The sequence below is a fragment of the Strix aluco genome, chromosome W (genome assembly GCF_031877795.1).
Source record: "Strix aluco isolate bStrAlu1 chromosome W, bStrAlu1.hap1, whole genome shotgun sequence".
NCBI classification, from domain to species: Eukaryota; Metazoa; Chordata; class Aves; order Strigiformes; family Strigidae; genus Strix; species Strix aluco.
The window spans coordinates 49,217,236-49,235,193 of record NC_133970.1 but is presented as its reverse complement, the minus strand read 5'-3'; the positions used below and the strand labels follow the sequence as shown (position 1 = coordinate 49,235,193).

General features: G+C 41.8%; 1 long non-coding RNA gene across 1 annotated transcript; it reads left to right on the top strand.

The window, feature by feature from the left end:
* Positions 1–236: 236 nt before the first annotated feature.
* LOC141917567 (uncharacterized) lies at positions 237–17,673 on the top strand. The gene is made up of 4 exons (XR_012621360.1): positions 237–285; positions 8,867–8,900; positions 12,195–12,265; positions 17,539–17,673. It is a non-coding gene; the product is annotated as an uncharacterized LOC141917567 (long non-coding RNA).
* Positions 17,674–17,958: the final 285 nt, after the last annotated feature.

Below are 17,958 nucleotides of genomic sequence, written 5' to 3'. Positions count from 1 at the left end.
TTCCATGCCATGGAAATCCTCACTGTTCCTGTGACATCATCAGAGCATGGCAGGTATGAATTACCTCAGAGCTAGTCCTGAGGTAGACAGGAGGAGGACAACATTCACAGGGCTGCAAATTAGGTTTACATTAGGTCTGTGTCCTGGTTTAGCCAGGATAGGGTTAAGTTTCCCCAGCAGTGTGGGGGAAACTCTAGCCGGGTTATTCATATGCCATGCTAACATCATGTCCAGGCGCCGGATCGTGGGGTTGGCGCAGCCGGGTTTTCTCTCACTGCTATATTGGTAGATATTTTGCCCTGTTCATTGTTATTACTGTTATTCTTATTGTTGTTGTTTGTTGTGTTGCTATTGCACTGCTGTATTAAACCTCTCCTTATCTCAGATCGGGGCTTTGTATTTCACTCCTGCCGCGTGGTCTCAGACCCCGGCAGGGGCTAAACCATTACAGTCTGGAAGGGCTCCAGATGGGAAAGAGCCCTAAAACAAGTCCTGGCATGCAGGTCAGACTTATTTTGCCTTTGCAGTTTGTTAACTTCATGCATAAGATGCAGCAGCAATGTCCACATGTACTGTGTTTGCCTGAAGAGTGGGAGCAGAGCACTCCCAGCTGAGACATCTCAGCTCCTATTTACTTCTGTAGTCTGGTGGAGAGTATTAGATCAGTCCTGTGAAAGCAACTTTGTAGGACTTGTCATTTTGCAAAATCTTGCTCTGAGCTCTTATAATTGATGTGGTCAAAGAACTTTGCAGATTAGAGATGTTTTCAGTTTATACACCAAATTAGATTAGCTAATGTAAAATACATAAAAGAACTCTATGAAAGATCTGTCTTGTGTATTTTACTCTCCAACATGTTATAGGTTAAAAGTAATTTAGTGGGAAATAACCACTTCTCAATTTTTAGTGATCAATAATAAATTTATTAGCAAGCGGCGAGTGAGCAAAACAGCGCTGGGTGTGCCGGGAGTCTCTGCTCTACCAGGACACACACCTGACCCGGCAGAACCGAGTCCCTTTATAGTGTAGGCTTCATCCATATTCATGATGGGCGTACCCTGAGGGGTCTGCAAAGTTGTAAACAAGTTTTCCCGGGCTTTTCTCAGGTTTCGGCGGGCTTGTCTCAGGTTTCCGTCACAGAAGGGGGGATGACTCAGCACAAGTGTTTTTGTAGTGGCTTGAAGATGGGGGCCATTTTAGCTCCCTTCTAACAACTGATTTTAACAATAGAAACTATATACATATATCTTATTTCTTATTTACATAAGAGAATTACAAAACTGTTCGGCCACAACATCCTGACTACAACTTCTTTTTCCCCTTGAGATTTGAATAACAAATACCATATATGTTTTATTACAATTCCCCCCTTTTCTTTTAACTAATTTTGTTTTTCAAATCTCCTTAACACATCACAGACTTGTTAAATATACATGGTCCGAAAGTTAACCCAATTAATAATAACACTAGGGGTTTCATAAAATGGAGGTTTAACATCAAAATTGCGATTCCTCCCATAGCCCAAATGACCACTATAGTGAGGAGAGTTGGTGGGTTCATCTTCCAATTACTAGCTAATTGTACAAACGTGTCCTCTTTCTGTCTTGCGACAGGATTTGCATGCTCAGATCTTTTCCTTCCCCATGCTTTCCAGTTCTCCTTGCCACAACAATCACCTGAACTGGTTGCTTCGAGGCCTTTCTTATTTTCCCCTCTCCATACGTCTCTGCCTCCTCCGCCTACTCCATTCATTCCTTAGAGCAGCGGGGCTTTCCATCTTCTCGGCAGCAGTCGTATTCTGTGGGGTTAGGGTCTTGTTATCGACACCTTAACGCCTCCCAGTTCCAGGCTTTCACTTGTGGGATCATACAGGGCACTTGGAGTATTTGGAATTTGCAAAGAGTTTGTACTATATTCACGTTATGGGGCTTAGGTTCATTGGTATGCACACAATTTTTCCTGTTGATGACTGGTTAATTTTCTTTCTCTTATATAGCACTGGTCACAGTATTCCTTTGGGGAATAGCCGTGGACGCAGTGCGCCCACCAACTTTCCTCACAAGTAGTGCATTTAAAACACACAAAAGGATAACAAACACAGTTAGGGGTTTTACAAAATTCATTTAGTCCTTCTTCCTTCGCAACACTAGCTTCAGATCTCCTGATGTTTCAGCTACTTCCCAGTGATCAGGCGTTAAGGGTCCTTTCACTCTGGTAGCATGAGTCCATCCCTTTTCAGCAGTCCGGACAGCAGTCTCTGTTGTGAGTATAACAAGAAACGGTCCCTCCCAACGAGGGGTAAGAGAGGATTCTTTCCAAGTTTTTATTAACACCTTGTCTCCAGGTCTTATGGAGTGCATACAAATTTCTAATGGAGGTCTCTGTACTACCATCCCTTTTTTGCGTAGTTCTTTTCTCCTATTCATGAGGTTTATTAAGTATGGTTGCAAATTGTCTTTTTCCAATACTGGGTGATCAGTGGGAAATTCCATATCATAGGGCATACCATATAGCATTTCGAACGGGGATATTCCAGTATCAGTTCGGGGTTGGGTCCGGATATTCAGAAGTGCTAGGGGTAAACACTTAACCCAAGACATCTTTGTTTCTAACATTAATTTGGTAAGTTGTTTCTTGATTTCTCCATTCATTCTTTCTACTTTTCCTGAGCTTTGTGGATGTCAGGGAGTGTGGAATTCCCACTTGGTCCCCAGGGAAGTCAATGTCTCTTTGATTACTTTAGACACAAAGTGGGGACCCCTGTCCGAATCAATTACTTTTATATTTCCATACCTAGGGATGATGTTTTCCAAGAGTATTTTTATCACAGTATTTGCTGTAGCTCGAGCAGTGGGAAAGGCCTCCACATAATGAGTGAGATGATCTACCAATACTAGGAGGTATTTGTACTGTCCTACTTTTGGTAGTTCTGTAAAATCGATTTGAATTCTTCCAAATGGTCTGTATGCCAAATCCCGTCCCCCTTGAATCTTTTCTCTTAATTGGTACTTATTAATTTTCTGGCAAGTTAAACAGCTTTTTATTATTCCCTTAGCAACATTATAAATTCCTATGCACATGTATTTAATAGCAAACTGGTCTACCAATGCTTGTACTCCCCAGTGAGTTTTAGTATGGAAATCCTTCATAACTCTCCAAGCCATTGCCTTCGGGAGAACCTTCCTCCCATCAGGTAATTCCCATTCCCCTTGTTTTTCATTAATTCCCATTTGTTTCAATTTTTCTTTCTCTTGGTTAGTAAACGTGAATCCTAATTTGGTGGGGTCTGTTCTTTCGTTTGTGTTTGATTCTGTTACCATCAATGCTAGTAGTGCAGCCCGTTTTGCCTCTTGATCAGCTAGAATATTTCCCCTGATCTGTAGTGAGGTTCCCTGTTGGTGTCCTCTTATATGCACTACTGCTATTTTCTTAGGACCTCTTAATGCTTGGAGAGTCTGGATAATTAGAGACTCATGTATTAGCCCTTTTCCTTGTGAATTAATGAGTCCCCTTTCTTCCCAAATTTTTCCAAAAGTGTGAATTACTCCAAAGGCGTACTTAGAGTCTGTATAAATGGTTCCCTCTTTTTCCTTTAAAATCTGTAACGCTCTTAGTACTGCATATAGTTCACAAGCTTGAGCCGACCAGCTAGGACTCAGTGGTCCTGATTCTATTACCTCTAGGGTGGTTCCACTAATAATTGCATAACCTGATTTTCTTTTTTCTTCTACCACTCTAGAGGATCCATCCACAAACAGCTTTTCCCCTTCTTCTAATTCTGTTTCTTCTAAGTCTGGCCTGATTTTTGCCTGTTCTTCAATGGTATGGAGGCAATTATGGTTTAAACTTTCGCTTGGCTCCCCATATAGGAATTGTGCTGGGTTTTGAAGACTAGTTACTTCAATCTCTAACTTTGGTGAGTGTATTAATATTCCTTCATATTTGAGGAGCCTGGCGTCTGTTATCCATTTGTCCGCTTTTTGTTGAAGCACTCCCCTAATGTTATGAGGAGTCAACACCTTCAGATTCCCCCCAAATGTAATTTTATTAGCCTCTTCTACTAACAAGGCCACTGCCACTATCGCCTGGAGGCATGTTGGCCATCCCCTACTTACGGGGTCTAACAATTTAGATATGTATCCCACAGGCTTCCTTTTCCCAGCCCATTCTTGGGTTAATACCCCAAATGCCGTGCCATCTTCAGTATTGGCAAATAAATAAAAGGGCCTTCTTATATCTGGTAAACTCAATACTGGAGCGTTGACTAAGCCAGTTTTTAATTTTTCTAATTTTTCCTCATCGTCTGGGGTCCATTTAAGCAACCCGTCTTTTGTTAATTTCTGGTATAAAAATTTAACTTTTGTACTATAATTTTCAATCCATTGTCTACAGTACCCCAGTAGTCCAAGGAGCTGCCTAACCTGTCGTTTGTTTTTGGGAGCCTGGAGAGAAAGAATTCCATTCACCCTCTCTGGGTCTAATTTCTTGCTCCCTTTACTAATCCAGTGACCTAAATACTTCACCTCTTCTTCTACAAATTGCAATTTAGATTTGGATACTTTTAATCCTTGGAGGCTTAAGAAATTTAACAACTTAATGCTTTCCTTTCGTACCATCTCTGGGTTGCCTCCTGCTAACAGAAGGTCATCTACATATTGTACTAAAGTAACACCTTCCCCCAAGTTATAATCTTTTAAGATGTGTTCGAGGGCTTGTCCAAAGAGGTTAGGGGACTCAGTAAAACCCTGAGGCAAAACTGTCCACCTCAGCTGTTGTTTCCTAAAGGTATCTGGGTCTTCCCATTCAAAAGCAAAATAATTTCTACACTCCTCTTTTAGAGGACATGCCCAAAAAGCATCTTTCAAGTCTATTACGCTATACCACTGATTTTCAGGATTCAATTGACTAAGTAAAGTATGGGGGTTTGCCACTACAGGAAATCTGGTTACAGTTCTTTTGTTGATTTCTCGTAAGTCATGCACTAATCTATAACTCCCATCTGCCTTCTTAACGGGCAATATTGGAGTATTAAAAGGTGACATATAAGGTTCTAATAGCCCCTGATTAAGGAGTCTCTCTATTTCAGGCTTTAAGCCTCTCCTGCCTTCTTGCGGTAAGGGATACTGTTTGATTCTAGTCGAGATCTCTGGGTTCCTAATGGTGACTTCGAAGGGGGTGATATCCAATCTACCCACTGTCTCTGGGGTATACCATACTTCTGGGTTAATCTTTTCTTCATCCGCCACTGTGAGGGGGCATAATCTGACTTTGAGTTCTCTTTCTTCTACTTCCAGATTAATTCCCAATTCTATAATCAGATCCCGTCCAAGTAAATTATAATCTGCTTCTGGTAATAATAAAAATGTTCCAATCACATATTTGCATTTTGATTCAACAATCACATCATGAAGAACCGGGGCCTCAAACGGTTCACCTTTAGCCCCTATTACACTGATTTTTTTCTGATGATACTTTACAGCCTGGAGGCAGAGCCTGAATGGTAGATCTTTCGGCTCCTGAGTCCACAAGGAACTCTACCTCTTGTCGCTGAGGACCCACTCTAAGTTTTATCAAGGGCTCTTTGTTCTTTGAGTTCCCAGCACATAGAGCCCCTGACCCCACTAATCTTCAGAAAACATTTTCTCATCTTGGATTCTCCTCCAGCAAACCTTCTTCACATGCCCCTTCCTTTTGCAATAAAAACATTCCACTTCCTTCATATTAAAGCAGGCAGAACCATTCAATGAATGAAAATCTCTGATCCCAAAAAAACCATAGTCTCCAGGTAATCATCACATAAAACATCCATGTTCTGCACAGCTTTATTACATGCAGGTACTGGGGAATGCACAGAACAGTTTTCAGGCTAAAATAATGCAGTTTGCTGCATGTTTGAGTTGTTACACACTCTGCATTGCCTCCTCTCAACCTGAAACTCCTACTCCTGGGTCTAGACATTTAGAGCAAGGGTAGTTTAAATCTACCGAGACTGTTGCCCATGTACTTCCAGATGCAATCAAATAAAGCATCTGGGCAGCTATACCACACACGCAGTGCGCGGTATTTACATAGCACATCACAAATTACAAAACTGGTAAGCTCTAGGCCACGGCCTGTGAGGAGAAAGTCTGCAAAGGGCACAGCAGCATCCTCCTTCTTTGGAAAAGACACAACATTTATGAGCTGTCTAGTCAGTGTGCTACAATTATGTCAGTTCCCCATCTTTTGGCTAAGAAGTACAAACCAGATTAGCAGCTCCAAAAGAATGTGGTCTGGGGGCAAATTAGCTTGAACTTGGCTCCCCAGCCCATATACCTGCCTGTATGCTAGAACCCTGATTCTTTTTTTTTTTTTTTTTTTTTTTTCTTCCAACTCCTGCCAATGATGTAAGAGAGCTGCCTGCTTGAAGAACAGGCAGCCAGATTAAGCTGCAGATCTGCTCACTTTTTTCCCTCTTGGACTATTGCTTTCACTCTGATAATGTTTTACTCCGATTTTCTTATTTAAATTGATTCATCACTGTTAAGAAAAAAAAAGCTGCTGAAGCTAGCCAAGGGCTTGTATCTATCACAGTATCTTTTGATCCTTGTCTACAGTCCTTAAAATACCAAGAGGATAGAAAGTTCTAAGCTGTCACCTTCTGATCACCAAGTCAAGCAGGCAAAGGTATACTGAATAATAAACGAGTTATGAAGAGGTGAAACAACATTTAAATAGATCATTATCTGGGTATCCAAACTGATAATGAGAACAATACCACCACTTCAAGTAGGAATCCACCTAAACTTTCTGAGCTTCTCTCAGCAATTCCTCTCCCTTGCCAATCTTCTATCTTTTCTAGCTTCTTCCTAATATTTGCCCAAGACTTAGCCACAAACTGAGTCTTTAATAATGTCTGCCCCACAGGGGTGGCAGGATCTATTCCTGAGTACAACTGTTATTAATATTCTGCCCTTGGGGAACTGACTCTCTTAATTCCTTGAATTATGATAATTCTTAAATTTGCCATGTGGGTTTGGTGGCCTGGGTCTTGATTATTCCAGTTGGGTTTTACCAACAGCCACTTCTGATCTGCTGTGGGACCCACTTGATGTTGCTGGTCCCAAAGTCTTATACCTGCCCTCCTGATCATATCTCATTCCTCCATAGTAAATAGAATTCCTAGGATAGATTGTAATTTATCCCAGGTATATAAATCTGGGCCAAGAAACTGGTCCACCTGTTTGGCTACGCCAAGCGGGTCCTCTAATAAGTTCCCCATTTCTTTTTTAAAAATCTCTCACATCTCCAGTGTTGAGGGGAACAGCGACATACCCCGCTCCCGGTTCCCCTTGTGCCCCCACTCCTGGCACAAGCATTTCTCTAAGGGGGTATAATCTCCCTTCCTTAACTTTGCTTCGGGTAACCCGCTGAGGGGGTCCGGGAGATTCAGGGTCAGAATCACTGGTTACAAGTATGAGCGGGTTAGAAGGGGGGGGGGGGGGTGGTGCTCAGCACAGAGCCCCCTCGAGACAGTTTACTGCAGCCTGTCTCTGAGCAGAAGCCTAAACGCTAATTTGGGGCCGCTCGGTGCCCCCTGCTCCAGCCCCAACCCCCACCCCGGGGCAGCTGGGTGCTCGGGACAGGCCCTCCCGGCTGGGGAGTGGGCAGCTCTGCCCCCCCGCTCCCCCACGCTGGGCCAGGCTCCGCGACACTGCTCCAGGGCTCGGCTTGGGCACGCTGCTCAGGTCGGGCGGTGGCGCCCCGGGAACAAGCCCTGTCCCAGCTGGAGCCAGCAGCGGGAGGAGTTCAGCTGCCCCCTCCCATGGATCCAGAGGGCTTGCTTTCCCTCTGTCCCATCTTCCAGAGTGCCACTCACTCGCACTCTGGGATTATCAACCTCCTAGTGGGATATCCGGCAATTCTTCCTTGCCCCCACCCATGGATCCAGAGGGCTTGCTTTCCCTCTGTCCCATCTTCCAGAGTGCCTTCTTTCACACACACACACGCTCCCCTTATTCGTGACTCGCTCCCTCGCGGGCTACGAGAACTGCACTACTAAAGGGTCCGCACTCGGGTGATCTCTTCGAGACCTCTCACTCATTCGCACTCTGGGATTACCAACCCCAACCGAACGGATAACTGCACAAACGCAAATACTTACTCCTCCCCGGAGTCTTCGATCGGTCTTCGTGCACAAAATTTAAGGGGTTCTGCAGATTCTTTTGCTCACTCCCGAGTCCGAATTAAAAGGGGTTCGGATATCCAGCGTTTTGGCCACGAGATCCTCAGACTGGGGCTATCCGAAGATAGGGCGCCTCCCCTATCTGGGGTTTCGCACCAAAAGATCTGGATCCGAGTCACGGCACCAAATTTGTTATAGATTAAAAGTAATTTAGTGGGAAATAACCACTTCTCAATTTTTAGTGATCAATAATAAATTTATTAGCAAGCGGCGAGTGAGCAAAACAGCGCTGGGTGTGCCGGGAGTCTCTGCTCTACCAGGACACACACCTGACCCGGCAGAACCGAGTCCCTTTATAGTGTAGGCTTCATCCATATTCATGATGGGCGTACCCTGAGGGGTCTGCAAAGTTGTAAACAAGTTTTCCCGGGCTTTTCTCAGGTTTCGGCGGGCTTGTCTCAGGTTTCCGTCACAGAAGGGGGGATGACTCAGCACAAGTGTTTTTGTAGTGGCTTGAAGATGGGGGCCATTTTAGCTCCCTTCTAACAACTGATTTTAACAATAGAAACTATATACATATATCTTATTTCTTATTTACATAAGAGAATTACAAAACTGTTCGGCCACAACATCCTGACTACAACTTCTTTTTCCCCTTGAGATTTGAATAACAAATACCATATATGTTTTATTACACAACAGTGGCCTGATGCACCTGCTTATGGAAAGCTTAAAGGCAAGTATTGTGATCTGTCTTCTTTTTGGCAATCAGACATTTAGGGACTTTGAGCTGTGTTGGAACCACTGCATTTATTTGCCTGTGGTAGCTCTACCTGTTATGAATATGTCTAATCCCCCTTTAAATACATGTATACTTGGGGCTTCACTAACATCTTGCTTGCAGGTTATGTTCATGCTCCATGAAAAGTTACTTTGTTTTAAATCTACTGTCTGGTCTTCTAGTTGCCACACCCTGGTTGTCATTCTGTATTCATCAGTTCCACAGTGTTCCTGATTTTAGCTGAATCACAGAATCACAGAATCGTCTAGGTTGGAAAAGACCTTGAAGATCATCCAGTCCAACCATTAGCCTAACATTGACAGTTCTCAACTATACCATATCCCTAAGCGCTATGTCAACCCGACTCTTAAATACCTCCAGGGATGGGGACTCCACCACCTCCCTGGGCAGCCCATTCCAATGCCTAACTACCCGTTCTGTAAAGAAATGCTTCCTAATATCCAGTCTAAACCTTCCCTGGCGCAACTTGAGGCCATTACCTCTTGTCCTATCACTCATTACTTGGTTGAAGAGACTCATCCCCAGTTCTCTGCAACCTCCTTTCAGGTAGTTGTAGAGGGTGATGAGGTCTCCCCTCAGCCTCCTCTTTTCCAGACTAAACAACCCCAGTTCCCTCAGCCGCTCCCCATCAGACCTGTGCTCCAGACCCTTCACCAGCTTCGTTGCCCTTCTCTGGACACGCTCAAGTAAATCAATGTCCTTTTTGTAGTGAGGGGCCCAAAACTGAACACAGTCATCGAGGTGCGGCCTCACCAGTGCCGATTACAGGGGCAAGATCCCTTCCCTGTCCCTGCTGGCCACGCTATTTCTGATACAAGCCAGGATGCCATTGGCCTTCTTGGCCACCTGGGCACACTGCTGGCTCATGTTTAGCTGGCTGTCAATCAACACCCCCAGGTCCCTCTCTGACTGGCATGTTAAACAGGAGTGACCCCAACACCGAGCCCTGGGGGACACCACTTGTGACCGGCTGCCAACTGGATTTAACTCCATTCCCCACCACTCTTTGGGCCCAGCCATCCAGCCAGTTTTTTACCCAGCGAAGTGTGTGCCCATCCAAGCCTTGAGCAGCCAGTTTCGCCAGGAGAATGCTGTGGGAAACGGTGTCAAAGGCCTTACTGAAGTCAAGGTAAACAACATCCACAGCCTTTCCCTCATCCAATAAGCAGATCACCCTGTCGTAGAAGGAGAGCAGGTTTGTCAAGCAGGACCTGTCTCCAACATCTCCCTCGGTTGTCTCTTTTCCAAGCTGAAATGTCTTTCTTTGGAAGCCATTCCGTGCATCTCACCACCTCCTTTGCCCTCATCAGTACTTGAGGTTCTTCAAAATATGCACTTGAAGTGGAATTGTAGAAATTAAAATAACCAGTATAAAAACAGAAGCAAGTCATGGTCCTCTGATAAGCTCCATATACTATGCACAAATAGATTAGTCTAATATGTTTTCAGGATGAAGTAGATGTGTAGGGAGCTGTACATTTGCATTTGTGCAACACAAAAGTTCTGGTTTTGATGAATAAATTCTCCAAAAACAAAGAAGAGTTATAGGTGCTATTCTCTGTAGACTAATCTGCGCTCCTCACTGACTTCTCTATTCCCAACTTACTATAGAGCTGCCTTAACTCTGAAAAAAATGCATACCCCTCCCTCACAAAGCTTAGAAATGAAGGCTGGGTTTGTGTAGCATGTAGAAGAAATAATTAGGAGTCTCACTGGTAAAACCAGACGTGCATGAAACATTACATTTTTGATTTATTGTCCATGTCTGTTTGCAACGATTTCCAGTTCCTTAGAATGTTTGAATCTCTTCTAAAGTGTAATAGCAACATCAAAATAAAATTCAACCATAACCCATTGGATTTTGCCAAATTTTAGACTGGAAAAATCACCTTCCAGCTTGGGAAAGTTTATCTTGATTTTGATCAAAACTTAATAGTGTGAGTTTTGTATTCAAAACTACATTTTTGGCTCAAGTTTAATACTTACAACATCCATAGATTTGGTCTCAGTTTTGGAATTTTGACAAAACTCTCATAGACAAATTTATTCTGATTTCAACTGAAATCTTGAAAGAGTTGCATCCATCAGGCCAAATGCATTCTGCTACATGCATGATTTGAAAATGGACAACTAACTTGCTGCAGAGATAGTTGTGGTCTGTGCCTGTAGTCAGCAGAAGTTTGGTGGAACAAAGGCCCTACTTTAAAAATCATCATATTTGTAGATATGCAATTAGAGAACAAATAATAAATTATAAACCATTGAAGTTTGGGGTCTGTTTGGTATTTTTGATTTAATAAATTGATTAACCATCAACAGGCATTTAGGTCTGTCCCACTGATTCAGTCATCCTGCAGTATCAGAGTTGTGTATTTTATGTACCAAAACTTGAGGGTTTTTAATGTGTTGAAAATCAAAGTGGGAGTCCTGTGCTGTACTTTTTCTGGTACTACTGGGAATGGCAAAAGCAGCAACCCTAAGAAAAAAGTGTTGACAGGAGCTGCAGCAAGAGAAGCCTCAAGCATCTGATTATCCTAATTTACTTTTCTGAGAGGAGTGCATCTTAGTCACTTGCTTTTTGAATGGATGATATGCATATTTATGAACTGCCTAATCCTAGTGCTGCCATGTCTGTATCAGCAGAAACAACTTAAAATAAAATTTAAAGAGGAACTTGTGCCATTAGGAAATACAAAAGACCAATTAATTACTAAACATTTAGAAGCTTGCAAATGTGACTATAAGCATATCCAGAAAGTTATGAGCTTCCTTTGATAATTTAAACAGCTCATTATTACTGTAATTTTCGAAGCCAATAGAGGAAAAATATGCATCTTACTTTTCATTATCCGCAGTAATTTCTTTGTCTTCAGTCTGGAATAATAGATGTGACTTTATTATCATCATTGTAATTGTTATTAAATTCAGTTATTCCAAATAGAGAAATTGCCCAGGTAACGATGAAGAACATGGTTTTGCTTAGGGCTAGAACAAAGATTTGACTTTTATCGTCTCAGCTCAGCAGGGATACAGATTTTTTTTTTATTCTGGAAACAAAGATTATTGTTGCAGTCTCCAGATGAGTAGGACTCCAGAAAGGAAAATAATAATGTTTTGACCTTTTGATGAATATTTTCAATTATAATTAAGTGTGGCACTATGATATGATATGATATGATATATGACTAGTCAGAAATATTTTTCTTGTTTTCTCTGTGAATTGTCCAGGACCTCTGTCCCATGCTGACCCTACAGCACAAAGCATATAATCACAATTCTACAGGATAAATAGTGCCTGGGTAAGTTCGTGTGAAACTTTGCCCTTCTTTCTTGCATATGGAATGTAAAGTATCTGATGCATATGAGAATATTCATAGTTCAAAGTTCTGCCACATACATGAAAGGAGAATCATGTCTGGTAGCAGCAAAACCTAGGACATTCCAGTGTCCCAATGATTTTTTACTAGAGCAAGTGGAAACACAGCAGACCACAACATCATTTATCATTTAATTACAAATCTCACTGAAACACATAGTGTCTGACAACACAAACAGTGTGTGACCCTCCCTGTGTATTCCCTCCAAAGAAATGTTGTATGATACTACTGTTTGGGAGAATTTAATTGACAGTTTTCCTGAGAACCTGTTCAATCAACTTTAGGTTTACCATTAGACGTCCAGCATAGTCAAACTTTCTGTGCTTCCTTTTCAAAATGATAAGCCACTTTCCTTTTGCTATTGTAACTGTACAGGTGGAGTTAGAGGTCAGAGCTCATCAGAATTTCTATTTTCCTTCATAGGACATCTTAGATAATCAAACAGGGACTCTTGTTTGGGGGTTTTTTTAGTAAGCTATTTCCTTTGAATGTACACTAAAAGCATGTACAGATATTCATCACTCCCACTGGAGTTACAAGACACAAGAAAAAAACCACAAACAGTCCATGAGCTGTGTACAATGTTTTATTGTCATAGAATCTCTAATTATCTGTAGATCTCAAAATGTCATGAAAAATATTGATTAAGACACACAAGGTCCCTGAGAGATAAGTAGGATATCCTTTATTTAAGGATGGAAATGGAAGTGTGGTGACTTATTCAAGGTCACACAAGGAGTCTGTGGAAGAGCTGAGAACTCAGGAATTGTGACTCCTGACACTCAACCCAAAGTCTTTCCCTGGAAAATGTTTATCAAGACTGGTGACAACTGAAGGAATCCACTACATATACTAAGGGGTAGAATATTCTGGGATGTAGAGGTTAAAGGACTTATTAGCTGGAAGCTGGTTTAGCTGGCATTAAATTGCAAAATATTGAATATGACAATAAAGTGAAGCTAGATGTAGTTTGCTTTTGCATAGAGGAATAGGCTAGAATCTTCCTTGGGCACATTGTATTCAGTTTTATTGTTAATATTTTTCCAGTTTAGTTATTTGAAAGATGTTGATTGTCATATTGGATTTTTTTATCCTGGAGATAAGCTATGATTTAATATTTATGTATTTTTAAACATGGTTTCTCATCAGCCTTTGCCTCCCAATCTCCAATCAGAATTACCAGTCCTTAGACTAAAAATTAGTTTTGCATTAATTTGTGAATTACATTCTCTAATATTCACAAGAAATCTGAATTAGGGCTATATCCTCAAGCTCTTACTTATTGGGAGCAATTCAGTGGAAATTCAAAGGTAACGTTAGAAAAGTTGGTCATTGCTCAGCCTGCTAAGCCCCAGAGACATGTTCACATCACTTCCCGAGGGTAACTGGTAGTGACTATGTCATCACACAGTGAATTGGATCAACTCAGTGACCCATCTGACCATCAAGAACATTGATTTTCAACCAGGTTAGAGAACTGGTTTGACTCTCTGTGTGATCTCACTCTAGATAGCACTGACAGAAGGTACTCAACAAGGCAGGACTACCCCTTTTTGATGGCAGCATGGCCTGAAATGGGCTTAATGCAACCATGAAGCTTCACCTCTGTTGTGGTTTGAACTCGGCTGGTAGCCAATCACCATGTGGCCAGTCGTTTACTCCCCCCCCCCCCCCCCCCCCCCCCCCCGGCAAAATAGGGGAGGGACAAAAAAAAAGAAATTCGTAGGTTGAATAATAAAAAAAATTAGTAATAGTAACTAAACAACAGTAACAATAGTAAGTCCAAAGGGGTAATATACAGTAGTGGCTCACCGACCAGCGACCGGTGCACAGCCCACCCCCAGCAGCGATCCCAACCACACCAGAAATCCCACCACCAACCAACTGGGAAACTGAAACCAAAACAGAAAAAGAGAGAGCACATGTCCCTTTATATACTGAGCATGACGCCACATGGCATGGAATACTCCAATGATCAATCTGGCCCAGCCCTTCAGCTGGGCTCCCTCTCAGCCCAAGGAAAGTTAACTCTATCCTGGCCAAAACCAGGACAACCTCACAGCTTGATAACATACCCTGAATCCTGGGAGCTTAAGCAATACCAGTCAAGAAATATAACAAATTGTTTTAAACAAATATTTTGTGTAATACAGCCTACAGTCACAGAGATGATGATTCTGGTGTTTATGGTCACGTTCCTTCATTTCTGATTCCCTGATTTTGTGGTCCTCTCTTCCAGCCTGTATGCCTGGGAAGATTCCAGCACCTACTCAGACTCTGCTGTTGTAAGGCAGAAGTCTTTCATCATTAACAGGAAATTTTCTGTTTACTGGTTGGGTTTTTTTAAAGCAACTGAGCTGTTTAAAAACAGACCTGCTCTCAAGCAATGACACAACCTGTGTGTGTGCAAAGAAGCAAAGTCAACAACAGTAGATGCAGGCCTAGGAAAGGATAATTTTTTGTTGGAGTAGAAGTCTCTGGTGGACACTCACTACAGCTCCAATTTCAAAACATCCAGTCTGATGAAATGCTCATAATGCTGTTTGCATATAAAATTTTATTGTTCTGCATGAGGTTCAGACTCTGGGAATTCTCTGATGTGAAGTAGGGTGGAATCTCCCTGCAGAAGAGTCTCTTCTGGGGCAAGTGCAAACTGAAGTTCACTTTGTTTTAGATAAAGTGTTAAATTTGGAACATTGTTTCAAAAGTCTGTTAAAAATATCTTTAAAACAGGAAGGCAAGAGAGGCACAATGTCAATATAATAAATCTCTTTTTTTGGGGTAGTGTTCTCTCTTTAGCTGGGATACAGATACAGCATATCAAAGATGTGCCTAAAGATGGAAAGATGTGCCTAACTTTAATTTGGGGTAACTAGATATTAGACTACAAGTTCATGCTTAAATATCATGTGCCATCAGGCCATAAATCTAAAGACTGGGAAATGGGGCCCTGTATCATACTTTTCCCCCAACTCACTCATTTTGCGCAAGTCAAAGCAAGCTGGTTAGCCTCTCTGCCTCAGTTTCTCTGTACAGCATTTGAAGTGTACAGTAGCTCCCATTGCTTGCCTTTGGAATGATTTGATATCTCTGTGAGAAGGGTCCTATATACTTAGAGTATCATTTATTCATAGAGGGCTGAGGTTTTATAAATGCAATAACTGCAACTGTGATTTGAATATCAGAAAACTTAAAACCTGTCAACTTTATTATAGCTGTCTATACCATTTAGAACGTTCTACACTTCCTAGAAATCATTGCAAGGTGAATAAAGTGAAATGCGTTTAACACCAAATATTAACATCCTTTATTATTCCTGTTTCTGATGTAACCCTCTTTTCTTTACCTTACACAAAACAGCCCTATTTCCAGTTCCATCACTGCTCTGTTAAGTAATTTGTGAAAAGCTAACAAAGTCCTCATAGTGACTGTTTAAACCCAATACTTTCTCTTTTAATCAAAACGCTGTTGTGTCAAAACATAAAATTCTCATCATGAGTCTCACTGGCTTGTTACAGTTCACTGGTTGACCTTGAAAATGTTTGCTCTCCTAAGCATCTTCTCTTTGGCCTCCAGCTAAATTGCTCAAGAACAGGCCTGATCATTTTTCTATACACAGAGACTTCTCATTAACATAAACAGAGAAGCAAGCTTAACTGCAACAAACATAAAATCAGCAGTAGAAAAAGAAAATTCAAGTGAGCCCTTGGATGCGGAATGTGGTCTGTGTTATTTAGGGTCCCATTTATAGTAAGCCCTTTTTTCTACATTCACATCTTTAATTTTCTATGGGAATAACCCCCCAACCTAAAAAAGTGATGTACCATTTCTATAGCTGCTTTACTCCTTTTTATTTCTTTCTTAGCTATCTTTCCTTTAGAAAATATCTTAAGCCATTGAAGGGCCATGAAGGGCCAGTGTAATACTGTGCAAAAGCCACTCACTCATTAGCAAAGATTTGTACAGATCTTAAATGGGGAGTTAAGTGCCAGGGGCTATTTTCATTGTTTAATGTATTAAAGTAAATAAAAATGTATCTAAGATGGGGATATACAATTAGTTTTGAGTTATTTATCTGAAGTTGTATGGTTTAGAAAAGCTCCATCTTCTTGGCTTATCTTGTCCTAATGCATTTAACTTGAGCATTAGCTATGATTAAACATCTGCTGTTGCAGGAAAACAAAGCACACTAATCCAATATGTATTTCTGACATCTTAAATATCACCCAGTCCCCTGACATCAGGCACAGCTTTTCAGCAGGATGGAATTCCAGAGCACATTTTTCTAATTTGTGGATTGACAATAAATCAAAATTAAGCCTTGGGCAATGAAATATACATCAGTGTAGAATGAACTGACTGCAGACTAGGACACAGAACAGCAGCAGGAAGAGGGGTGCATTAATGGAGTCCTGAGATGCAAACACTGACGTAAAAATGTATTTATAGAGAAGAAAAAAAAAAAAGGTAGCAGGGACCAGACATAAATTTTATAATCTCTTGAACACACTGCTCTAGAGAGAATTGTCCCATTGGTCCTGATGCCACCATTTTATACCATGCCTACAAAAGCGATAGCTTAGTGGATTGCCTCTATTCAAACTCTTTGTTGCCGAGAGCTTGAAAGTTTAACTGGGTTTAGGTTTTGTGAACCTAAAATATTAGCCTTAGAGATTCACAAAATCTGCATCTCCACTAGCTTCAACAAACACAAGTCTGAATTACATTAAAAGTTGCACATAGATGAACCTTTTTTCCATTGCAATATGTAATTATTCTATGTCAAAGGCTAAGTGGTTTAGTTTCTGTTTGTCCTGGTTTTCGCTGGGATAAAGTTAATTTTCTTAAAATTAGGGGGCACAGCCAGAGCGCCCAACCCAGATTTTGGCCAAGATGGAGTTAACTTTCCTTGAGCTGGGAGGGGGCACAGCTGGAGGGCCGGGCCCGGATTGGCCATTGGAGTATTCCATATCATGTGATGTTATGCTCAGGATAGAAAGGAGGCGGGTTCTCTCTCCCTTCCCGTTGGCGGCGGGATTGCTGTTGTGGGGTCGGACTGCGAATTGTATCAGTCCACGGGTGGTGAGCAATCTGTCTGGACTTTCCGTTATTGTTTTGTTACATTACAATCACTAAACTTTTTTATTTCAACCTACGAGGGTTTTGTTTCCTTTTTGTCCCTCCTCTTTTCCCAGGTGGGGAGAAAGGGTGAGTGACCGGCTGCGTGGTTCAAACCACAACAAGGACACAGCCAGGACAGCTGACCCAAACTGGCCAAAGGGATATTCCAGACCCTATGACATCATGCTGAACAATAAAAGTGGGAAGAGTTGGCTGAGGGGTGGCAGCTCGCTGCTCATTGACTAGCTGGGCATCAGTCAGCAGGTGGTCAACAATTGCATTCTGGATCACTTATTTTGTATATTCTTTTATCATTATTATTATTTTCCCTTCTTTTTCTGTCCTATTAAACCGTCTTTATCTCAGCCCACGAGTTTTACCTTTTTTCCAATTCTCTCCCCCATCCCACTGGGGGGGGGTGTGTGTGTGTGAGAGAACTGCTGTGTGGTGCTTAGCTGCCTGCCGGGTTAAACCACACCATTTTCTTATCTTTA